The following is a 27,366-nucleotide window of genomic DNA, read 5'->3' on the forward strand; positions in this document are numbered from 1 at the left end:
GCAGGACTTGGAAAGGGCCAATGAATCTGGGCTGAAGATTTTTTGTTCTTGCAAAATTTCTGATGACCACCTGATCACCCGGTTTCAGCTGATGGCCTGGACTCTCCGGTGGCTTTGGCAATGCATCGAAAACCTGTTGGTGAATAAGACTCAATTTAGCAGTCAAGTCGAAAAGGTAATCAATTAACATTGGGTATTCCAGCTGCTTAAATTCTTTCGGCCTAGGTACCCCCCAAACATTTGCAGGGCGGCCAAAAACTATTTCGTAAGGACTAAGCCCTACTCTAGAATGTACAGTTGCTCTTGTTGATAGCAAAGCCAAAGGCAATGCGTCTGGCCAGGACAAACCCGTGGATGCTTGTATCTTAGCAAGTTTCAGTTTAAGGGTACCATTGTAACCCTCGACTAAACCCGCGGACTGGGGATGATTCGCACTATGAAATTTCTGTCTAATCCCTAGGCCGGCACACACACTCTGCATAACTTTCCCTACGAACTCACTTCCGTTATCTGACCATACAATCCGTGGCATTCCGTATCTGGGGAAGTATTCTTTAAGAAGAATTTTGGCAGTGGATAAGGCAGTATTGTCCTTTAGCGGGTATGCTTCGATCCATCTGGAGAAAGCACAAACTACCACTAGGACGTATTTCAGATTATTGCAACGATCCATGTGAATGAAGTCTAGCTGGATCACCTCAAAGGGGCAGGAAGGAGGAGCGAAGTGACCTGCAGGTGTGGGGATTCCCTTGCCAGGATTATGCATCAAGCATACCATACAATTTCTCACCACTCTCTCTGCACACTTACTAATCCCATCATTCTTCCAGACCGGAGCCAACATCTTACAAATCCCTTTTGAACTGATGTGCGCTGTTCCATGTGCCATCGTTACTACTGCAAGCACATACGCATCAGGCAACATCCAACGCTGTTGGTCCGACAAATCAATCCAACACCCACTCGAGTCCAATTTACCCGTGCTCTCTCTCCATGCAAGTTTTTCCTCCTCAGTCGCCTCTTTCTGAATTTCTTTCACGCTTTCCACTGTGTTCTCACACATTCCAGACTCAGAAATCCATCTTGCAGACGTTGCAACATACATTCTACTCATCATATTTCTAGCTGTCTGTTTTGCAATCTCATCAGCAAAAGCATTCCCACGACCAACATCATCCGTGATTGCTTTATGAGCACTGCATTTCACAATTGCAACTTCAGTCGGCAAGGTTAGAGATTCCAACAAGTCATTAACTAGCTGACCATGTTGAATCTTAGTCCCATGGGACGTAATGAAACCTCTTTCTTTCCACAAACGGCCAAAACTATGGGCCACGCCGAACGCGTACTGACTATCTGTGAACACATTCACTCTCTTTCCCTTAGCTAAAACGCACGCTCTTGTTAGCGCGATCAATTCTGCAGCCTGGGCAGAATTCTGACTCACTCTTGCAGTCTCCACAATCGTACTCAAAGTTGTTACTGCATAAGCAGCAGTCACATCACCATTCTCCAATTTGAAGCAAGACCCGTCAACATACAACGTGCCATCTGGATCTGACAACGGAGTGCCTTTTAGATCGATTCGTCCTTTTGTTTCTTCCTCAGTTTTGAAACAACAGTCGTGTGGTTCGGAATCACTCGACTCTTGGCTAGTCGGCAACAATGTTGCTGGATTCAATACATTGCATCTTTTGATCTGAATATGACTAGCTAACAGTGTCAGTTCATAACCTGATAATCTAGCACTGGTAAGGTGTTGCGTCTTGGTTCGGTTCATGAGTGTATCCACAGCATGAGGAACCATAACTACTAGCATGTTGTTCATTACTAAACCAGCAGATTGTCGAATGGAAGCTGCAGCTGCGGCTGTAGCTCTCAAGCAACTAGGCAATGCTCTAGCTACTGGATCTAATGTTGATGAAAAATACGCACAAGGGCGTTGTTTATCACCAAATTTCTGCGTCAAAACACTCAATGCACAACCTTCTCTCTCGTGGACATAGAGCGTGAATGGCTTACTGTAGTCGGGTGTACCCAATACAGGTGCTGAACACAGTGCATTTCGTAACTCAGAAAAACTCTGCTGACATTCAGCAGACCATGGTACCGGACTCGGAACACCTTTCCCAGTCAAGGCTACCAATGGTTTTGCTAGAAGAGAAAAATTTGGGATCCATTGCCTACAATATGAGGTAATACCTAAAAAGGCACGTACTTCTCTCTGCGTGCTAGGAACATTCATCTGTGTAATTGCTTTTATTCTCTCTGGGGTCAACTTCCTTCCCTCCTTTGACAAGAGATGACCTAGGTAGGTCACTTCTTGGCAGCAGTATTGCATTTTTGAAGGTGACACCTTGTGATTCAAATCTGATAAGTGATGCAATAAAGAAATCGTAGCTGTTTTGCAAGTTTCCTTGTCATCGGCAGCCACTAGAAGATCATCGACATACTGTACTAAAGCAGAACCACGAGGAAGTACGAAGGAATCTAACTGGCTTTTTAATGCTTGACTGTAAATGGATGGGCTTTCACAATAACCTTGTGGAGCGCGTTTAAATCTGAAACTTCGTCCTCCTAGAGAGAAACCGAAGATATCTCTGCTTTCCTCGGCTATCGGAATGCTGAAAAAGGCATTTTTCAAGTCGACAACTGAAAACCATGCTGCTGTAGCAGGAATCAACGTTAACAATGCAGTAATGTCTGGTACCACAGGAAACTGTGGGATCACAATTTTATTAACTTCTCTAAGATCAATTACAAACCTATATACTGGAGGCTTTGTAGGGTCAGTTCGTTTCAAAATAGGCAGTACAGGACTATTACAGACATTACCTCTAGTTTCTTCTATAACGTCTTTCTCAATCAGATCATGCACTATCAGTAGGAGAGCACGCTCACCTTCACTAGAGATTCTGTATTGTGGAATTCGTGGAAGTTTAACATTTGCTTTCAAAGTTACTACATAGGGTGGAATTTCCAATAGACCTACATCATTAGGACCAGTCGCCCAAAGAGTATCAGGGAGTGAACGCAGCTCTGGTGGGAGCGCATCCACCGACAAGTACATCGGAGAGATTATTCTTTTACCCAACGTAAGTTGTACTCCTGCTGGAGAACAGTACAATGTCGCGTACAGGCGTTTTAACAAGTCTAAACCAAGCAGATTTTCGTTACAACCTGTCGTCAAAATCAGGGGTGCTTTCAATTGACGGGGTCCAACAGAAATAGACAAAGGACCAGAAACAGGGTTGTGAACAGGGGCGCCCGAAAAACCTACTGAAACGTTTGTTGAGCCAGACAAAGGTGCGCCAGGGAGTTTCGCATGTATGATAGAACTTTTTGCTGCACCAGTATCCAACAGAAACGGTTCGACTATACCTGATGTTGCTACTGCGACATAAGGCCCATTCTGATCTACTGGTACTGATACTATTCCCTCTCTTTGTCCATGGCTGTCCTAGTACTCACTTTGCTGAACTTCCTCACTAGTTTCATAATAGTCTTCAACATGATACTGTGGAGACCTATTCTGTTGGGCAGATTGTCCATTTCGCTGGTCGAAATAATTAGAGGGGCGATCACTTGTCTGTGGAGGCATAACACCTCGTCCTCGACCTCTAGAGTTTTGTATAGAACTACCACAACCTCTCTGAGCTGCCGCAGCATTATTTTGTGCCCGAACTGGACACTCATTTTTGTAATGACCTTCCACTTTGCAATAAGCACATTGATTCCATTGGTATTGTGGCCTTTGAAAATTATAATCCGTTCTTTGATATGACCCTTGCTGCATATTAGTTTGATTCATGCGAGGCGGATAAGCTTGCTGTAAAAGTACTTTAGTTTTTAAATCTTTCGTCTTTTTATCTGATTTTTCCTTCTCTTCTTTATCCCTATTTTCATAGTACTGAGCAGTCGCAAGTATTTGCGCAGTCGTAGAGACAGCCCACGCACTTTCAGAATTCTTTAATTTACTACTAAGTTCTGGCAACAGATTGTGCACAAATTTATCAACAAATAATCTCTGGCCTCCTTCTGTGCTCATATCCTGACCACTATGATCCACGAACGTCTCTTCGAATCTTGTGAAAAAGTCGGAGACGCTTTCGTCTTTCTTTTGTTTGCACGCGGACAATTTGTCCCAGTTAACGCGCAATGCTGGCATCAAGGTTTTCATTAAATCGATTATTCTACCAGGCAAATTAGCAATTAGGGGTTCTGGTTTTGAACCACCTATTTGTTGACCATCCGCTGCAATTATAGCTGCCCAGTCACCACCTAGGGCAACTGGATGATTCTCTTTACGAATTTTAGCCCAAATTGGTTGCGGTACTACATTACCAAATAGAAGATCTATGTCAGCAAGATTCAATACACAAGCGTCAACTGTTTGAGCCAACTCTTTGTAGTACCCTGCAGGATTTTTACGCGGATCTGGCAAGGCCTGTTTCACTGCTAATACTTCAGCTCGCTTCCATGGAATATGTATCCATACTCTCTGGAATTGGGCCGGAGCGGCTGCAATACCAAGGTTTGCGTTAGCTTGCACAGCTTCACGCCAAATTGGTGGAACCTCTCTCATTGGGTATTGACGATTTTGTTTCGTACTACGTTTCTCTAATTCTCTTGGTGAACGAAGGGATGGGTCATTCCTATAACTTAAAATCAGTTCCATCGCTTCTTTTATATTTTGTCCAACTATCATACCTGCAGCAAACTCTTTCTGAACATTAATTAATTCTCCTAGATTTGATTCAGGGTCATCCTCTTCCAATTCCTCACGTAGAAGGAAACACATTTCATCGAACACATATCGTTGTGTCGGTTCGTTCCATTGCATAAATGTATCTAATACATTTTGTACATTATATCTTCCAACTTTCGAAACCCATCTAAGAGCAGTGGAATCTAATATTCCTCTTTCTTCAGTACTGGGAAGCTGACTACGTCTCTGCATAGAGTCAGAGGTAGGAGTCTTAATCAGAGTTTTATAGAAGGGAGATAGAATATTAGAGACAGAATCAGTGATTCTTCGACGAACAGAAAGCGGAGTCATAATATTAGCAGAGGCAGTGAATAGAGTAGCAGTTGGAACAGATAGATCAGGAACAGTAAGAGTAGCAGGCAAAATAGCTCGTGAAGTAGCAGGTGTGAGCGACACAGGCATAGGTAAAGAAGCCGGTAACCCTAGAAGAGGGGTTGTCGAAGGAACATTAATATTGACCACAGGAGGTACAGGAACTTGATTCAGGGGAGCGGGAACAGGGACACCAGGTTGTCCAGCAACCGGTAATTGAACATTCGGTATAGGTGGAGCCGTAGCACCCTGTGCATACGGTGGGGGTGATCGTAACAAGTAAGACAACAGGGGATCCTTTTCAGGGTCCTCTACTATCTTAGCCGTACTCGATGGCAAAGCAGGATAGCACTTATCTATCGCTAAATTACGCTCTCTATCGGCCACCTCCATCGCTTTCTCAGACTCGTTGAGTTGCAGCTGCCTAGCAGACTGTTCTAAAGTCAACTCTTGCATTTTCTGTTCTTTCTTCAACTTTTTAATTTCTCTCTGTTTAGATTCTTTTCGCCAATAACGGAAAGAATCAAACATTGCCGGCCGGGCTTTCTTCTTAAACAACTTTCTTTCTAGATTATCGAGAACTTCAGGTTCGAAACTACCATGTAGTGGCCAACTAAGGACACCATCTTTCTCTGTGTAGCGGATCCATATCTCGTTATAAGAGATAGGGCCCACACCAAATTTGCAATATAGATCATAAAGGGGAGTTCCAATCGGAGGAACCAAACACGAGTCCTCCAACTGGGAATCACTGTTGCAACTAAAACAAGACAACATACAATTTTTCCGACTTACCATTTTATAATCCGGAACACAAAACAAACAAGACACAAACAGAAAAAAATTCGCACTCGAACCAAGAACTTAGGCCTACCAGAACTGACAATTGTATCGATACCTGAACTGAACAGAATGATTATCGTAACCAGAATAACCAGTGATAACCTTACAGAACTGAACTGAACTGAGAACTAAAAGGATTATCCAAACAGAAGCAACCCTCACAAAATACTTAACTGAGGTACTGAAGACGTCACCAAGGAGAAACCCGTCACGTTTCGCCGTACTGAGGACTGCACCTCGGGTCCAAGACAGGGCGACGGTCAAGGCAACGGACCACTGCAGCCGTCTGAACGGGAACCCTCGTGGAAGAGAACGTCGGGGCCACTTTTGCGATATGCCGGGATCGATGAAGTGGGGCGCCTCCCTCTGAAATCTTCACACGAAGCTCCTCGAACTCTTCAGGCTTTTGGACCGGTACCGAATGACGTCGCCCCACGTTGGGCGCCAATTGGAGTTCTGGACTTTTTGGTTCCGTCCAGAGGTGTCAGGGATAACACCCGAAGACCCCGGAGTTCCTCCTGTCTCGGTGCACAAAACAAACAGAAACACGGGCTTCTCGATGGTGGCGTCAAAGACCAAAGGTTTATTACTGCAGGGACACAGAAGTCACAGAAACTACACATGGGCAGTATCTAGGAGCCTGTTCAATTTGTACAAAGAGGGTTGCTCCTTATATACTAAATATTGGGCTTCAGGCAAATTCTTTACATGTTACCACAGTTCTAAACATTCGTGTCTTAAACAATAAATATTTGGCGTTGCACAGGAATCGTCAACAGTATCTGATGTCAAAACATTACGAATGAGGGGGTTCCCACTAGTCCATCATAATCCCATGTCAATTCTTCATTCAAGACCCGGACCGCCTCATTGTAAATTTCGTTACCTCCCCCTAATAAAGGCCCAGAAGGAAAGGAGCAGAGCCAGGTGCAGAAGATAGAAAGACAGGATAAGAAATGTTTGTGGGTCGTAAATGGGCACGGTTACCAGCTTCGGCCGCCTAATCATGATCAAGCCAACGAACACAAGAACCAGTATAGCAGGACTGGCCTCAGGCTGGGGAGGCAGTTCTTGCCGAGTCATGCTGCCACAGCGTTGCTGGCCTAAGGTGCACGTGTCACTAGCAAGGTGAATCGCCGGTTAAGGCCTACGTGTCCTTAAATAAGAAGAAGTCATTGCGTGTCCATTGACTATGTGAGGGCAAGGAATACAAAATGGCTTCCGTGTTCTAAGATGGATGCCATGGGTAAATCACAAATGTGTTGGTAACAGGAGTGCTCTTGCTCGTAGCATAACGAAAACACCAGGATATACTAAATGGATCATTTGCGGTTCACTGATACCAAAATTATGTATTTACGACAATGTTACAAACACGAGTCAAATCGTCACGGAACCTCAGACCCTCCTTTTGCCCTTACATAGGCAATTACTCAGTCTATATCAGAGTCAGAGTCTAATTCTATGCTCATTAGGTTAGTGACATGTTGTTGTATCATCATCCTGTTTCGTGCCTTTTCTCCTAATGCAGGTGGTTTTCTGAAACAGGTTGCAGCACAGAGGCTACACAGAGCGGGACCGCATTGGATAATAAGACAGCACGAAAACAGAAATACTAGGATGACACCAATAACCATCAGAACCTTCCATCCCCACGCTGATACCAGAGTCCAAAACCACTCCATGAAGGACCAGTTTCCCTTATCTACGTGTATAGAGTCGGAAATCTTATGTAGCTTAGAGATTGCTTCATAGACTGTTGGAGCATTATTTGGAATAAAGACACAGCAGCTCGATTGGATCATTCTGCATACCCCACCTCGATCTGCAAGTATTACGTCTAGAACCATACGGTTCTGCAACGTCATGAGACGATCCGCCTGAAGCTCAGCTGTTAAGTTACTAAGGGCACCTGCAGTTTCTGTAATAGTAGATTCAACTACCCGTGTTAGTTGACGAAGGTTTCTACTATTGGCCATAGGCCCCCAAAACGGAAGGAAACCTTTGAAAAAGTCTCCAGCTTCTTGGCCAGCGGTATCTTCCTTGCTGAAGACACCTCTTGCTACTCTGGTTTTGTGATAATCTGAAGAAGCAGTGTATGTCGGGGGTAGCAATCGAGCAATATAACATGAACCTGAAAAGTCAGCAGGCAGCCATGTATATGCTCTGTCCTGACAAATGAAGTAGGTACCCCTAGCAGTCAGAAAGGCAGGGGAGGAGTTAGACGGAAATACGTAAGTCTCAACGCACTCACTCCTCCCTAGCTGAGCTCTCGGATTTCTCCCATTTCCTTGCAAACAGACCTGACCTCGGTGAGGCACGACCCAAACTGAAGCGGAGCTTTTACGCTTGCTTTCTCCCAAACTAAGGCGATACTCTGTAGAGTTCCAACTCAAATACACCAGTAATTCATCTCTAGGATAAGATGGAGTATTATTGACGTCTATAATCATGTCAACAATTCCCTGGACTAAAGCTTTGTTGGCTGAGTTGTATTTAGTGGACCGTGGTGGACGCGGAGGATAGGTTTCAAGGGCATATGAAAAAATGGTCTGAAAGGCCTGAAATGATCCATTATAGCTGAAAGGCAAGACTAGATAGGGAATGCCTTTATCCATAGTGTGGGGTATCAAGCCACACACCCAGCAGTCTGTAGTATTAACTATCAGTTGGTGTTGATGCAAGAGCTGTACAAATGTATTGTTAATAAATTCTGAGCGTCGAGCTTGTTCGTGTTCAGGAAATGAGTGAAAAGAATGCATAGAAGAAACAGTTGAAGTAGTAGGATCAAGGGGGGGTACTGTAGTTACTGGCATAAAAATCAAATGTACACCAAAGATGATTCCACCCACCAACGTTATCAAAACAATTAAAAATGTAACTGCACATTGCATTAGAAAGCATCTGCTGTGGAGTATTCTGTACAGTCTATTTCTGCGAACATAAATTACATTTTCTCGTTGTAGCTCAGGAAGCTCCATCTTCTACGACCGTTCGCGACCACTGATGATGTGTACGTAGATGAAAATGCCTCTATCAGCCCTGGGAGTTCCCAGAACTAACAGAAAGATCGACCTTGTGTCTGACCCCCGCAGATTCAACTAGGCACACAGCCACGACCCTACGGCTACCCAGACGGCAAGGCAATTTTAAAACAAAAAAGAAACAATACAAAGTATTAGCAAACTTCCTGGCTGGAGGCAATGTATAGCAAATTCAAATCTGAAAATAGGCAGTTTCCTGCTTTATTTGTCCATATTACGAGAACGTAAGTTGTATCTCAGTTTTGCAGGAGCTGTCTGATCTGGAAACAATGTATTCTCAGCTGACGTTGCAATGTTCATGTTCGCAGATGGCAAATGTTCTTTTGGTGCAGATGGCAAATGTTCATTGTTCAAAAGAGCAGTTTCAGGAGGAGAGTCAGAATTTGGTGAATCCGTGATCAGTTCTGCATCGCTGAAAGGTATGAACCTGGGGATTTGTTCCGTTTCAGAGGCACCGATTCCTTTCTTTACCCAGTTGTCGTAAGGAAGTGGCAGAGGCACACGTTTAGCATGTGTCGTATGGATCCAATTTTTCCTTCCGGCCACACGAATAGCAGTTCTCGTTGCTAGCAGGACTTGGAAAGGGCCAATGAATCTGGGCTGAAGATTTTTTGTTCTTGCAAAATTTCTGATGACCACCTGATCACCCGGTTTCAGCTGATGGCCTGGACTCTCCGGTGGCTTTGGCAATGCATCGAAAACCTGTTGGTGAATAAGACTCAATTTAGCAGTCAAGTCGAAAAGGTAATCAATTAACATTGGGTATTCCAGCTGCTTAAATTCTTTCGGCCTAGGTACCCCCCAAACATTTGCAGGGCGGCCAAAAACTATTTCGTAAGGACTAAGCCCTACTCTAGAATGTACAGTTGCTCTTGTTGATAGCAAAGCCAAAGGCAATGCGTCTGGCCAGGACAAACCCGTGGATGCTTGTATCTTAGCAAGTTTCAGTTTAAGGGTACCATTGTAACCCTCGACTAAACCCGCGGACTGGGGATGATTCGCACTATGAAATTTCTGTCTAATCCCTAGGCCGGCACACACACTCTGCATAACTTTCCCTACGAACTCACTTCCGTTATCTGACCATACAATCCGTGGCATTCCGTATCTGGGGAAGTATTCTTTAAGAAGAATTTTGGCAGTGGATAAGGCAGTATTGTCCTTTAGCGGGTATGCTTCGATCCATCTGGAGAAAGCACAAACTACCACTAGGACGTATTTCAGATTATTGCAACGATCCATGTGAATGAAGTCTAGCTGGATCACCTCAAAGGGGCAGGAAGGAGGAGCGAAGTGACCTGCAGGTGTGGGGATTCCCTTGCCAGGATTATGCATCAAGCATACCATACAATTTCTCACCACTCTCTCTGCACACTTACTAATCCCATCATTCTTCCAGACCGGAGCCAACATCTTACAAATCCCTTTTGAACTGATGTGCGCTGTTCCATGTGCCATCGTTACTACTGCAAGCACATACGCATCAGGCAACATCCAACGCTGTTGGTCCGACAAATCAATCCAACACCCACTCGAGTCCAATTTACCCGTGCTCTCTCTCCATGCAAGTTTTTCCTCCTCAGTCGCCTCTTTCTGAATTTCTTTCACGCTTTCCACTGTGTTCTCACACATTCCAGACTCAGAAATCCATCTTGCAGACGTTGCAACATACATTCTACTCATCATATTTCTAGCTGTCTGTTTTGCAATCTCATCAGCAAAAGCATTCCCACGACCAACATCATCCGTGATTGCTTTATGAGCACTGCATTTCACAATTGCAACTTCAGTCGGCAAGGTTAGAGATTCCAACAAGTCATTAACTAGCTGACCATGTTGAATCTTAGTCCCATGGGACGTAATGAAACCTCTTTCTTTCCACAAACGGCCAAAACTATGGGCCACGCCGAACGCGTACTGACTATCTGTGAACACATTCACTCTCTTTCCCTTAGCTAAAACGCACGCTCTTGTTAGCGCGATCAATTCTGCAGCCTGGGCAGAATTCTGACTCACTCTTGCAGTCTCCACAATCGTACTCAAAGTTGTTACTGCATAAGCAGCAGTCACATCACCATTCTCCAATTTGAAGCAAGACCCGTCAACATACAACGTGCCATCTGGATCTGACAACGGAGTGCCTTTTAGATCGATTCGTCCTTTTGTTTCTTCCTCAGTTTTGAAACAACAGTCGTGTGGTTCGGAATCACTCGACTCTTGGCTAGTCGGCAACAATGTTGCTGGATTCAATACATTGCATCTTTTGATCTGAATATGACTAGCTAACAGTGTCAGTTCATAACCTGATAATCTAGCACTGGTAAGGTGTTGCGTCTTGGTTCGGTTCATGAGTGTATCCACAGCATGAGGAACCATAACTACTAGCATGTTGTTCATTACTAAACCAGCAGATTGTCGAATGGAAGCTGCAGCTGCGGCTGTAGCTCTCAAGCAACTAGGCAATGCTCTAGCTACTGGATCTAATGTTGATGAAAAATACGCACAAGGGCGTTGTTTATCACCAAATTTCTGCGTCAAAACACTCAATGCACAACCTTCTCTCTCGTGGACATAGAGCGTGAATGGCTTACTGTAGTCGGGTGTACCCAATACAGGTGCTGAACACAGTGCATTTCGTAACTCAGAAAAACTCTGCTGACATTCAGCAGACCATGGTACCGGACTCGGAACACCTTTCCCAGTCAAGGCTACCAATGGTTTTGCTAGAAGAGAAAAATTTGGGATCCATTGCCTACAATATGAGGTAATACCTAAAAAGGCACGTACTTCTCTCTGCGTGCTAGGAACATTCATCTGTGTAATTGCTTTTATTCTCTCTGGGGTCAACTTCCTTCCCTCCTTTGACAAGAGATGACCTAGGTAGGTCACTTCTTGGCAGCAGTATTGCATTTTTGAAGGTGACACCTTGTGATTCAAATCTGATAAGTGATGCAATAAAGAAATCGTAGCTGTTTTGCAAGTTTCCTTGTCATCGGCAGCCACTAGAAGATCATCGACATACTGTACTAAAGCAGAACCACGAGGAAGTACGAAGGAATCTAACTGGCTTTTTAATGCTTGACTGTAAATGGATGGGCTTTCACAATAACCTTGTGGAGCGCGTTTAAATCTGAAACTTCGTCCTCCTAGAGAGAAACCGAAGATATCTCTGCTTTCCTCGGCTATCGGAATGCTGAAAAAGGCATTTTTCAAGTCGACAACTGAAAACCATGCTGCTGTAGCAGGAATCAACGTTAACAATGCAGTAATGTCTGGTACCACAGGAAACTGTGGGATCACAATTTTATTAACTTCTCTAAGATCAATTACAAACCTATATACTGGAGGCTTTGTAGGGTCAGTTCGTTTCAAAATAGGCAGTACAGGACTATTACAGACATTACCTCTAGTTTCTTCTATAACGTCTTTCTCAATCAGATCATGCACTATCAGTAGGAGAGCACGCTCACCTTCACTAGAGATTCTGTATTGTGGAATTCGTGGAAGTTTAACATTTGCTTTCAAAGTTACTACATAGGGTGGAATTTCCAATAGACCTACATCATTAGGACCAGTCGCCCAAAGAGTATCAGGGAGTGAACGCAGCTCTGGTGGGAGCGCATCCACCGACAAGTACATCGGAGAGATTATTCTTTTACCCAACGTAAGTTGTACTCCTGCTGGAGAACAGTACAATGTCGCGTACAGGCGTTTTAACAAGTCTAAACCAAGCAGATTTTCGTTACAACCTGTCGTTAAAATCAGGGGTGCTTTCAATTGACGGGGTCCAACAGAAATAGACAAAGGACCAGAAACAGGGTTGTGAACAGGGGCGCCCGAAAAACCTACTGAAACGTTTGTTGAGCCAGACAAAGGTGCGCCAGGGAGTTTCGCATGTATGATAGAACTTTTTGCTGCACCAGTATCCAACAGAAACGGTTCGACTATACCTGATGTTGCTACTGCGACATAAGGCCCATTCTGATCTACTGGTACTGATACTATTCCCTCTCTTTGTCCATGGCTGTCCTAGTACTCACTTTGCTGAACTTCCTCACTAGTTTCATAATAGTCTTCAACATGATACTGTGGAGACCTATTCTGTTGGGCAGATTGTCCATTTCGCTGGTCGAAATAATTAGAGGGGCGATCACTTGTCTGTGGAGGCATAACACCTCGTCCTCGACCTCTAGAGTTTTGTATAGAACTACCACAACCTCTCTGAGCTGCCGCAGCATTATTTTGTGCCCGAACTGGACACTCATTTTTGTAATGACCTTCCACTTTGCAATAAGCACATTGATTCCATTGGTATTGTGGCCTTTGAAAATTATAATCCGTTCTTTGATATGACCCTTGCTGCATATTAGTTTGATTCATGCGAGGCGGATAAGCTTGCTGTAAAAGTACTTTAGTTTTTAAATCTTTCGTCTTTTTATCTGATTTTTCCTTCTCTTCTTTATCCCTATTTTCATAGTACTGAGCAGTCGCAAGTATTTGCGCAGTCGTAGAGACAGCCCACGCACTTTCAGAATTCTTTAATTTACTACTAAGTTCTGGCAACAGATTGTGCACAAATTTATCAACAAATAATCTCTGGCCTCCTTCTGTGCTCATATCCTGACCACTATGATCCACGAACGTCTCTTCGAATCTTGTGAAAAAGTCGGAGACGCTTTCGTCTTTCTTTTGTTTGCACGCGGACAATTTGTCCCAGTTAACGCGCAATGCTGGCATCAAGGTTTTCATTAAATCGATTATTCTACCAGGCAAATTAGCAATTAGGGGTTCTGGTTTTGAACCACCTATTTGTTGACCATCCGCTGCAATTATAGCTGCCCAGTCACCACCTAGGGCAACTGGATGATTCTCTTTACGAATTTTAGCCCAAATTGGTTGCGGTACTACATTACCAAATAGAAGATCTATGTCAGCAAGATTCAATACACAAGCGTCAACTGTTTGAGCCAACTCTTTGTAGTACCCTGCAGGATTTTTACGCGGATCTGGCAAGGCCTGTTTCACTGCTAATACTTCAGCTCGCTTCCATGGAATATGTATCCATACTCTCTGGAATTGGGCCGGAGCGGCTGCAATACCAAGGTTTGCGTTAGCTTGCACAGCTTCACGCCAAATTGGTGGAACCTCTCTCATTGGGTATTGACGATTTTGTTTCGTACTACGTTTCTCTAATTCTCTTGGTGAACGAAGGGATGGGTCATTCCTATAACTTAAAATCAGTTCCATCGCTTCTTTTATATTTTGTCCAACTATCATACCTGCAGCAAACTCTTTCTGAACATTAATTAATTCTCCTAGATTTGATTCAGGGTCATCCTCTTCCAATTCCTCACGTAGAAGGAAACACATTTCATCAAACACATATCGTTGTGTCGGTTCGTTCCATTGCATAAATGTATCTAATACATTTTGTACATTATATCTTCCAACTTTCGAAACCCATCTAAGAGCAGTGGAATCTAATATTCCTCTTTCTTCAGTACTGGGAAGCTGACTACGTCTCTGCATAGAGTCAGAGGTAGGAGTCTTAATCAGAGTTTTATAGAAGGGAGATAGAATATTAGAGACAGAATCAGTGATTCTTCGACGAACAGAAAGCGGAGTCATAATATTAGCAGAGGCAGTGAATAGAGTAGCAGTTGGAACAGATAGATCAGGAACAGTAAGAGTAGCAGGCAAAATAGCTCGTGAAGTAGCAGGTGTGAGCGACACAGGCATAGGTAAAGAAGCCGGTAACCCTAGAAGAGGGGTTGTCGAAGGAACATTAATATTGACCACAGGAGGTACAGGAACTTGATTCAGGGGAGCGGGAACAGGGACACCAGGTTGTCCAGCAACCGGTAATTGAACATTCGGTATAGGTGGAGCCGTAGCACCCTGTGCATACGGTGGGGGTGATCGTAACAAGTAAGACAACAGGGGATCCTTTTCAGGGTCCTCTACTATCTTAGCCGTACTCGATGGCAAAGCAGGATAGCACTTATCTATCGCTAAATTACGCTCTCTATCGGCCACCTCCATCGCTTTCTCAGACTCGTTGAGTTGCAGCTGCCTAGCAGACTGTTCTAAAGTCAACTCTTGCATTTTCTGTTCTTTCTTCAACTTTTTAATTTCTCTCTGTTTAGATTCTTTTCGCCAATAACGGAAAGAATCAAACATTGCCGGCCGGGCTTTCTTCTTAAACAACTTTCTTTCTAGATTATCGAGAACTTCAGGTTCGAAACTACCATGTAGTGGCCAACTAAGGACACCATCTTTCTCTGTGTAGCGGATCCATATCTCGTTATAAGAGATAGGGCCCACACCAAATTTGCAATATAGATCATAAAGGGGAGTTCCAATCGGAGGAACCAAACACGAGTCCTCCAACTGGGAATCACTGTTGCAACTAAAACAAGACAACATACAATTTTTCCGACTTACCATTTTATAATCCGGAACACAAAACAAACAAGACACAAACAGAAAAAAATTCGCACTCGAACCAAGAACTTAGGCCTACCAGAACTGACAATTGTATCGATACCTGAACTGAACAGAATGATTATCGTAACCAGAATAACCAGTGATAACCTTACAGAACTGAACTGAACTGAGAACTAAAAGGATTATCCAAACAGAAGCAACCCTCACAAAATACTTAACTGAGGTACTGAAGACGTCACCAAGGAGAAACCCGTCACGTTTCGCCGTACTGAGGACTGCACCTCGGGTCCAAGACAGGGCGACGGTCAAGGCAACGGACCACTGCAGCCGTCTGAACGGGAACCCTCGTGGAAGAGAACGTCGGGGCCACTTTTGCGATATGCCGGGATCGATGAAGTGGGGCGCCTCCCTCTGAAATCTTCACACGAAGCTCCTCGAACTCTTCAGGCTTTTGGACCGGTACCGAATGACGTCGCCCCACGTTGGGCGCCAATTGGAGTTCTGGACTTTTTGGTTCCGTCCAAAGGTGTCAGGGATAACACCCGAAGACCCCGGAGTTCCTCCTGTCTCGGTGCACAAAACAAACAGAAACACGGGCTTCTCGATGGTGGCGTCAAAGACCAAAGGTTTATTACTGCAGGGACACAGAAGTCACAGAAACTACACATGGGCAGTATCTAGGAGCCTGTTCAATTTGTACAAAGAGGGTTGCTCCTTATATACTAAATATTGGGCTTCAGGCAAATTCTTTACATGTTACCACAGTTCTAAACATTCGTGTCTTAAACAATAAATATTTGGCGTTGCACAGGAATCGTCAACAGTATCTGATGTCAAAACATTACGAATGAGGGGGTTCCCACTAGTCCATCATAATCCCATGTCAATTCTTCATTCAAGACCCGGACCGCCTCATTGTAAATTTCGTTACCTCCCCCTAATAAAGGCCCAGAAGGAAAGGAGCAGAGCCAGGTGCAGAAGATAGAAAGACAGGATAAGAAATGTTTGTGGGTCGTAAATGGGCACGGTTACCAGCTTCGGCCGCCTAATCATGATCAAGCCAACGAACACAAGAACCAGTATAGCAGGACTGGCCTCAGGCTGGGGAGGCAGTTCTTGCCGAGTCATGCTGCCACAGCGTTGCTGGCCTAAGGTGCACGTGTCACTAGCAAGGTGAATCGCCGGTTAAGGCCTACGTGTCCTTAAATAAGAAGAAGTCATTGCGTGTCCATTGACTATGTGAGGGCAAGGAATACAAAATGGCTTCCGTGTTCTAAGATGGATGCCATGGGTAAATCACAAATGTGTTGGTAACAGGAGTGCTCTTGCTCGTAGCATAACGAAAACACCAGGATATACTAAATGGATCATTTGCGGTTCACTGATACCAAAATTATGTATTTACGACAATGTTACAAACACGAGTCAAATCGTCACGGAACCTCAGACTAACCCTGGGCCTACTGGATACTTTGGCTACCCACAATATATATTTTTTTTAAGTTGTGAAAAAAGTTTTAAAACTGTAGTTGCAGCAACTGCAATGCCCTAAACAAACAACATAAACTTACTTGTAAAATATCAAGTCCAAAAGTGATCCAAACTCCAAGTCCAAAAAGTCCTCAAATACAAATGTCTAGCAGCAGACACAAAAAGTAATCCTTCCAGCTCCAGATCCAAATCAAAAGTGACCAGGACATGGACAAAGCACTGGGAGAAGCCTGCTGGACAGGAACAGGAAGTTGGAGACTCTGTGGCACTTCTATCCTCCCACCCCCCCCCCCCAAAAATGGACTCCTTGAACCAGAAAAGTGCAGCCAAATGTCAATCTGAGGAGTTTTTCTGATCAAAATCATCATTTTCAGAAGGTTTATGCTGCCGGCGGTGGATTTCTTGTGCAGAATTGCAATTTTTGCAATTTCGGGAAAGCGAGCTGTTCAAATCTCCCGCCCGAAGTCAGCTGTGCGCCGCATCTACGTGTTCGGCATTGTTTACTCCCGCAATGCGTAATTACAGGCCCTTATGACTTACTCGCGTTGTCAAACTCTCGCTGTGCAAGATGGTGGGCCGTGATGACGTAATCGCGGTCGAAAAACTCTCGCACGATCACGCAGCAACATCCAAAATGGCACAGCACACGCAGTGCCTGGCTTCAAAATGGGCCCTTGACCCCCAGCCACATGGCCTGGCCCTGCCTGGACCAGACCTCAAATGGCCCCCGCCCCACATGGCCAGGCCCCAACAACACCCCAAAAAGTAGAACACCACACAAAAATCAACAAAATCCAATGCCATCCATGCCCTCAATGATGTTTTAATTCAAGACACCCCACAGAAAGACTTGGTCCATGCACCACTGAGTACCCCTGGGCCTAATGGAAGAAAGCAAGGCAAACTGGGTGCAGGCCTGAGCACACTGCCTGGCTTCAAAATGGTCCCTTGACCCCCAGCTACATGGCCAGGTCCTGCCTGGACCCGGCCTCAACATGGCCCCCACCCACATGGCCAGGCCCCAACAACACCCCAAAAAGTCGAAAAACACACAAAAATCAGCATAATCCAATGCCATCCATGCCCCCAATGATGTTTAAATTCAAGACACCCCACAGAAAGACTTGGTCCATGCACCACTGAGTACCCCTGGGCCTAATGGAAGAAAACAAGGCAAACTGGGTGCAGGCCTGAGCACACTGCCTGGCTTCAAAATCGGCCCTTGACCCCCAGCCACATGGCCTGGCCCTGCCTGGACCAGGCCTCAAATGGCCCCCGCCCACATGGCCAGGCCCCAACAACACCCCAAAAAGTAGAATACCACACAAAAATCACCACAATCCAATGCCATCCATGCCCTCAATGATGTTTTAATTCAAGACACACCACAGAAAGACTTGGTCCATGCACCACTGAGTACCCCTGGGCCTAATGGAAGAAAGCAAGACTAACTGGGTGCAGGCCTGAGCACACTGCCTGGCTTCAAAATGGGCCCTTGACCCCCAGCTACATGGCCAGGTCCTGCCTGGACCAGGCCTCAACATGGCCCCCACCCACATGGCCAGGCCCCAACAACACCCCAAAAAGATCGAAAAACACACAAAAATCACCACAATCCAATGCCATCCATGCCCTCAATGATGTCTAAATTAAAGACACCCCACAGAAAGACTTGGTCCATGCACCACTCACTACCCCTGGGCCTACTGGCTAGTGAGGCTTTACAGGCACCCCAAAATTAAACAAAAAAATCAACATATAACAGTGAGCTAAAATTCTGTGACATAAATGAGAATTAAGTTTAAAAAAAATCACAGAAACAGTCGTATCATGGACCCATGACTAACCCTGGGCCTACTGGATACTTTGGCTACCCACAATATATATCTTTTTTTAAGTTGTGAAAATGTCACGGTTAGTAGCGGTGAGAAAACCCAAGTAAAGAACACTCTTGCCACTAACCTTAGGAATCTAGCCAGCGGGGACCACGGCTTGACGATAGACCCCCCAGTTACCAATAGCACTATCCCTCCCTTGGAATATACACACCAGGGAGAGGTAGTACACCTGGGAAAAGGGGAGGGAACAGGGAACCGGAACGTTGTTGAGAAGACACCCCTCTTAGTCTTGTCTACAGGTCTTGGAGTTCTTCTGAGGCACAACAAGTCTACAAAACATAAAAGGAACAGATTACCACGCACGTACAGGATACCAACACAGTGATAATTACAGAAGCGGAGCCACCTCTTACATTTAGCCCACTCTTGGTACACCCGAACGTGGGTCCTGTTTCTACTCGTGGGAAAGATGGGGTCTTGGTTGAGTCAGAGCTGTTCCATCACAGCCCTGTGTAACGGTACAGAAGAGCGTTCAAATACCCCCAGGTAGTTACACTCACTCCTGGTGGGTAAGGCGCGGTACGCAGAACACGTTAAAGCAAACAGAAATGTATCAGGTCGAGAGGCAGGCTGTCTAACTAGCACGGCCGTGCTATCTCTAGATCCTACCTTTTTCTCTAGGAAACGGAGGAAGCGGCACCAAGACTACGGCGTCCCTGCGTCCTCTCAAACTGCCTCGCGGCGTCCTCAGCGGGAAAGAAAGCGTCCGCGCAAACCTCCTCGCGGCGTCCTCAGCGGGAAAGAAAGCGTCCGCGCAAACCTCCTCGCGGCGTCCTCAGCGGGAAAGAAAGCGTCCGCGCAAACCTCCTCGCGGCGTCCTCAGCGGGAAGGCAAGCGTCCGTGCAACCCTCAGGCTATGTCTCACTCCGGGAAGGATTGACAAGCACCCGGCTTCGTCAGGCACGCCCTTTTATGCCGTCCCGGAAGTGACTTCCGTTTTGCCATGTCCCAGGGTTTTCTGGGATTTGTAGTGCAGGTGTTGTTCCGTCTTTTCTGCTCCCTACCTAGGTTTCTGCCTGCGATTGCTACAGAAAAAAGTTTTAAAACTGTAGTTGCAGCAACTGCAATGCCCTAAACAAACAACATAAACTTACTTGTAAAATATCAAGTCCAAAAGTGATCCAAACTCCAAGTCCAAAAAGTCCTCAAATACAAATGTCTAGCAGCAGACACAAAAAGTAATCCTTCCAGCTCCAGATCCAAATCAAAAGTGACCAGGACATGGACAAAGCACTGGGAGAAGCCTGCTGGACAGGAACAGGAAGTTGGAGACTCTGTGGCACTTCTATCCTCCCACCCCCCCCCCCCAAAAATGGACTCCTTGAACCAGAAAAGTGCAGCCAAATGTCAATCTGAGGAGTTTTTCTGATCAAAATCATCATTTTCAGAAGGTTTATGCTGCCGGCGGTGGATTTCTTGTGCAGAATTGCAATTTTTGTAATTTCGGGAAAGCGAGCTGTTCAAATCTCCCGCCCGAAGTCAGCTGTGCGCCGCATCTACGTGTTCGGCATTGTTTACTCCCGCAATGCGTAATTACAGGCCCTTATGACTTACTCGCGTTGTCAAACTCTCGCTGTGCAAGATGGTGGGCCGTGATGACGTAATCGCGGTCGAAAAACTCTCGCACGATCACGCAGCAAGATCCAAAATGGCACAGCACACGCAGTGCCTGGCTTCAAAATGGGCCCTTGACCCCCAGCCACATGGCCTGGCCCTGCCTGGACCAGGCCTCAAATGGCCCCCGCCCCACATGGCCAGGCCCCAACAACACCCCAAAAAGTAGAACACCACACAAAAATCAACAAAATCCAATGCCATCCATGCCCTCAATGATGTTTTAATTCAAGACACCCCACAGAAAGACTTGGTCCATGCACCACTGAGTACCCCTGGGCCTAATGGAAGAAAGCAAGGCAAACTGGGTGCAGGCCTGAGCACACTGCCTGGCTTCAAAATGGTCCCTTGACCCCAAGCTACATGGCCAGGTCCTGCCTGGACCCGGCCTCAACATGGCCCCCACCCACATGGCCAGGCCCCAACAACACCCCAAAAAGTCGAAAAACACACAAAAATCAGCACAATCCAATGCCATCCATGCCCCCAATGATGTTTAAATTCAAGACACCCCACAGAAAGACTTGGTCCATGCACCACTGAGTACCCCTGGGCCTAATGGAAGAAAACAAGGCAAACTGGGTGCAGGCCTGAGCACACTGCCTGGCTTCAAAATGGGCCCTTGACCCCCAGCCACATGGCCTGGCCCTGCCTGGACCAGGCCTCAAATGGCCCCCGCCCACATGGCCAGGCCCCAACAACACCCCAAAAAGTAGAATACCACACAAAAATCACCACAATCCAATGCCATCCATGCCCTCAATGATGTTTTAATTCAAGACACCCCACAGAAAGACTTGGTCCATGCACCACTGAGTACCCCTGGGCCTAATGGAAGAAAGCAAGGCAAACTGGGTGCAGGCCTGAGCACACTGCCTGGCTTCAAATTGGGCCCTTGACCCCCAGCTACATGGCCAGGTCCTGCCTGGACCAGGCCTCAACATGGCCCCCACCCACATGGCCAGGCCCCAACAACACCCCAAAAAGTAAAAAAACACACAAAAATCAGCACAATCCAATGCCATCCATGCCCTCAATGATGTTTAAATTCAAGACACCCCACAGAAAGACTTGGTCCATGCACCACTGAGTACCCCTGGGCCTAATGGAAGAAAGCATGGCAAATTGGGTGCAGGCCTGAGCACACTGACTGGCTTCAAAATGGGCCCTTGACCACCCAGCCACATGGCCAGGCCCTGCCTGGACCAGGCCTCTAACGGCCCCCACCCACATGGCCAGGCCCCAACAACACCCCAAAAAGATCGAAAAACACACAAAAATCACCACAATCCAATGCCATCAATGCCCTCAATGATGTCTAAATTAAAGACACCCCACAGAAAGACTTGGTCCATGCACCACTCACTACCCCTGGGCCTACTGGCTAGTGAGGTTTTACAGGCACCCCAAAATTAAACAAAAAAATCAACATATAACAGTGAGCTAAAATTCTGTGACATAAATGAGAATTAAGTTTTAAAAAATCACAGAAACAGTCGTACCATGCACCCATGACTAACCCTGGGCCTACTGGATACTGTGGCTACCCACAATATATATTTTTTTTAAGTTGTGAAAAAAGTTTTAAAACTGTAGTTGCAGCAACTGCAATGCCCTAAACAAACAACATAAACTTACTTGTAAAATATCAAGTCCAAAAGTGATCCAAACTCCAAGTCCAAAAAGTCCTCAAATACAAATGTCTAGCAGCAGACACAAAAAGTAATCCTTCCAGCTCCAGATCCTAATCAAAAGTGACCAGGACATGGACAAAGCACTGGGAGAAGCCTGCTGGACAGGAACAGGAAGTTGGAGACTCTGTGGCACTTCTTTCCTCCCACCCCCCCCCCAAAAAATGGACTCCTTGCACCAGAAAAGTGCAGCCAAATGTCAATCTGAGGAGTTTTTCTGATCAAAATCATCATTTTCAGAAGGTTTATGCTGCCGGCGGTGGATTTCTTGTGCAGAATTGCAATTTTTGCAATTTCGGGAAAGCGAGCTGTTCAAATCTCCCGCCCGAAGTCAGCTGTGCGCCGCATCTACGTGTTCGGCATTGTTTACTCCCGCAATGCGTAATTACAGGCCTTTATGACTTAATCGCGTTGTCAAACTCTCGCTGTGCAAGATGGTGGGCCGTGATGACGTAATCGCAGTCGAAAAACTCTCGCACGATCACGCAGCAAGATCCAAAATGGCACAGCACATGCAGTGCCTGGCTTCAAAATGGGCCCTTGACCCCCAGCCACATGGCCTGGCCCTGCCTGGACCAGGCCTCAAATGGCCCCCGCCCCACATGGCCAGGCCCCAACAACACCCCAAAAAGTAGAACACCACACAAAAATCACCACAATCCAATGCCATCCATGCCCTCAATGATGTTTTAATTCAAGACACCCCACAGAAAGACTTGGTCCATGCACCACTGAGTACCCCTGGGCCTAATGGAAGAAAGCAAGGCAAACTGGGTGCAGGCCTGAGCACACTGCCTGGCTTCAAAATGGTCCCTTGACCCCCAGCTACATGGCCAGGTCCTGCCTGGACCAGGCCTCAACATGGCCCCCACCCACATGGCCAGGCCCCAACAACACCCCAAAAAGTCAAAAAACACACAAAAATCAGCACAATCCAATGCCATCCATGCCCTCAATGATGTTTAAATTCAAGACACCCCACAGAAAGACTTGGTCCATGCACCACTGAGTACCCCTGGGCCTAATGGAAGAAAACAAGGCAAACTGGGTGCAGGCCTGAGCACACTGCCTGGCTTCAAAATGGGCCCTTGACCCCCAGCCACATGGCCTGGCCCTGCCTGGACCAGGCCTCAAATGGCCCCCGCCCCACATGGCCAGGCCCCAACAACACCCCAAAAAGTAGAACACCACAAAAAAATCACCACAATCCAATGCCATCCATGCCCTCAATGATGTTTTAATTCAAGACACCCCACAGAAAGACTTGGTCCTTGCACCACTGAGTACCCCTGGGCCTAATGGAAGAAAGCAAGGCAAACTGGGTGCAGGCCTGAGCACACTGCCTGGCTTCAAAATGGTCCCTTGACCCCCAGCTACATGGCCAGGTCCTGCCTGGAACAGGCCTCAACATGGCCCCCACCCACATGGCCAGGCCCCAACAACACCCCAAAAAGTCGAAAAACACACATAAATCAGCACAATCCAATGCCATCCATGCCCTCAATGATGTTTAAATTCAAGACACCCCACAGAAAGACTTGGTCCATGCACCACTGAGTACCCCCGGGCCTAATGGAAGAAAACAAGGCAAACTGGGTGCAGGCCTGAGCACACTGCCTGGCTTCAAAATGGGCCCTTGACCCCCAGCCACATGGCCTGGCCCTGCCTGGACCAGGCCTCAAATGGCCCCCGCCCACATGGCCAGGCCCCAACAACACCCCAAAAAGTAGAATACCACACAAAAATCACCACAATCCAATGCCATCCATGCCCTCAATGATGTTTTAATTCAAGACACACCACAGAAAGACTTGGTCCATGCACCACTGAGTACCCCTGGGCCTAATGGAAGAAAGCAAGACTAACTGGGTGCAGGCCTGAGCACACTGCCTGGCTTCAAAATGGGCCCTTGACCCCCAGCTACATGGCCAGGTCCTGCCTGGACCAGGCCTCAACATGGCCCCCACCCACATGGCCAGGCCCCAACAACACCCCAAAAAGATCGAAAAACACAAAAATCACCACAATCCAATGCCATCCATGCCCTCAATGATGTCTAAATTAAAGACACCCCATAGAAAGACTTGGTCCATGCACCACTCACTACCCCTGGGCCTACTGGCTAGTGAGGCTTTACAGGCACCCCAAAATTAAACAAAAAAATCAACATATAACAGTGAGCTAAAATTCTGTGACATAAATGAGAATTAAGTTTAAAAAAAATCACAGAAACAGTCGTATCATGGACCCATGACTAACCCTGGGCCTACTGGATACTTTGGCTACCCACAATATATATTTTTTTTAAGTTGTGAAAAAAGTTTTAAAACTGTAGTTGCAGCAACTGCAATGCCCTAAACAAACAACATAAACTTACTTGTAAAATATCAAGTCCAAAAGTGATCCAAACTCCAAGTCCAAAAAGTCCTCAAATACAAATGTCTAGCAGCAGACACAAAAAGTAATCCTTCCAGCTCCAGATCCAAATCAAAAGTGACCAGGACATGGACAAAGCACTGGGAGAAGCCTGCTGGACAGGAACAGGAAGTTGGAGACTCTGTGGCACTTCTATCCTCCCACCCCCCCCCCAAAAATGGACTCCTTGAACCAGAAAAGTGCAGCCAAATGTCAATCTGAGGAGTTTTTCTGATCAAAATCATCATTTTCAGAAGGTTTATGCTGCCGGCGGTGGATTTCTTGTGCAGAATTGCAATTTTTGCAATTTCGGGAAAGCGAGCTGTTCAAATCTCCCGCCCGAAGTCAGCTGTGCGCCGCATCTACGTGTTCGGCATTGTTTACTCCCGCAATGCGTAATTACAGGCCCTTATGACTTACTCGCGTTGTCAAACTCTCGCTGTGCAAGATGGTGGGCCGTGATGACGTAATCGCGGTCGAAAAACTCTCGCACGATCACGCAGCAAGATCCAAAATGGCACAGCACACGCAGTGCCTGGCTTCAAAATGGGCCCTTGACCCCCAGCCACATGGCCTGGCCCTGCCTGGACCAGGCCTCAAATGGCCCCCGCCCCACATGGCCAGGCCCCAACAACACCCCAAAAAGTAGAACACCACACAAAAATCAACAAAATCCAATGCCATCCATGCCCTCAATGATGTTTTAATTCAAGACACCCCACAGAAAGACTTGGTCCATGCACCACTGAGTACCCCTGGGCCTAATGGAAGAAAGCAAGGCAAACTGGGTGCAGGCCTGAGCACACTGCCTGGCTTCAAAATGGTCCCTTGACCCCCAGCTACATGGCCAGGTCCTGCCTGGACCCGGCCTCAACATGGCCCCCACCCACATGGCCAGGCCCCAACAACACCCCAAAAAGTCGAAAAACACACAAAAATCAGCACAATCCAATGCCATCCATGCCCCCAATGATGTTTAAATTCAAGCCACCCCACAGAAAGACTTGGTCCATGCACCACTGAGTACCCCTGGGCCTAATGGAAGAAAACAAGGCAAACTGGGTGCAGGCCTGAGCACACTGCCTGGCTTCAAAATGGGCCCTTGACCCCCAGCCACATGGCCTGGCCCTGCCTGGACCAGGCCTCAAATGGCCCCCGCCCACATGGCCAGGCCCCAACAACACCCCAAAAAGTAGAATACCACACAAAAATCACCACAATCCAATGCCATCCATGCCCTCAATGATGTTTTAATTCAAGACACCCCACAGAAAGACTTGGTCCATGCACCACTGAGTACCCCTGGGCCTAATGGAAGAAAGCAAGGCAAACTGGGTGCAGGCCTGAGCACACTGCCTGGCTTCAAATTGGGCCCTTGACCCCCAGCTACATGGCCAGGTCCTGCCTGGACCAGGCCTCAACATGGCCCCCACCCACATGGCCAGGCCCCAACAACACCCCAAAAAGTCAAAAAACACACAAAAATCAGCACAATCCAATGCCATCCATGCCCTCAATGATGTTTTAATTCAAGACACCCCACAGAAAGACTTGGTCCATGCACCACTGAGTACCCCTGGGCCTAATGGAAGAAAGCAAGGCAAACTGGGTGCAGGCCTGAGCACACTGCCTGGCTTCAAATTGGGCCCTTGACCCCCAGCTACATGGCCAGGTCCTGCCTGGACCAGGCCTCAAATGGCCCCCGCCCACATGGCCAGGCCCCAACAACACCCCAAAAAGTAGAATACCACACAAAAATCACCACAATCCAATGCCATCCATGCCCTCAATGATGTTTTAATTCAAGACACCCCACAGAAAGACTTGGTCCATGCACCACTGAGTACCCCTGGGCCTAATGGAAGAAAGCATGGCAAATTGGGTGCAGGCCTGAGCACACTGACTGGCTTCAAAATGGGCCCTTGACCACCCAGCCACATGGCCAGGCCCTGCCTGGACCAGGCCTCTAACGGCCCCCACCCACATGGCCAGGCCCCAACAACACCCCAAAAAGATCGAAAAACACACACAAATCACCACAATCCAATGCCATCAATGCCCTCAATGATGTCTAAATTAAAGACACCCCACAGAAAGACTTGGTCCATGCACCACTCACTACCCCTGGGCCTACTGGCTAGTGAGATTTTACAGGCACCCCAAAATTAAACAAAAAAATCAACATATAACAGTGAGCTAAAATTCTGTGACATAAATGAGAATTAAGTTTAAAAAAATCACAGAAACAGTCGTACCATGCACCCATGACTAACCCTGGGCCTACTGGATACTGTGGCTACCCACAATATATATTTTTTTTAAGTTGTGAAAAAAGTTTTAAAACTGTAGTTGCAGCAACTGCAATGCCCTAAACAAACAACATAAACTTACTTGTAAAATATCAAGTCCAAAAGTGATCCAAACTCCAAGTCCAAAAAGTCCTCAAATACAAATGTCTAGCAGCAGACACAAAAAGTAATCCTTCCAGCTCCAGATCCAAATCAAAAGTGACCAGGACATGGACAAAGCACTGGGAGAAGCCTGCTGGACAGGAACAGGAAGTTGGAGACTCTGTGGCACTTCTTTCCTCCCACCCCCCCCCCCCCAAAAAATGGACTCCTTGCACCAGAAAAGTGCAGCCAAATGTCAATCTGAGGAGTTTTTCTGATCAAAATCATCATTTTCAGAAGGTTTATGCTGCCGGCGGTGGATTTCTTGTGCAGAATTGCAATTTTTGCAATTTCGGGAAAGCGAGCTGTTCTAATCTCCCGCCCGAAGTCAGCTGTGCGCCGCATATACGTGTTCGGCTTTGTTTACTCCCGCAATGCGTAATTACAGGCCCT

The sequence above is a fragment of the Lissotriton helveticus genome, chromosome 3_2 (assembly GCF_964261635.1).
Source record: "Lissotriton helveticus chromosome 3_2, aLisHel1.1, whole genome shotgun sequence".
Lineage (NCBI taxonomy): Eukaryota > Metazoa > Chordata > Amphibia > Caudata > Salamandridae > Lissotriton > Lissotriton helveticus.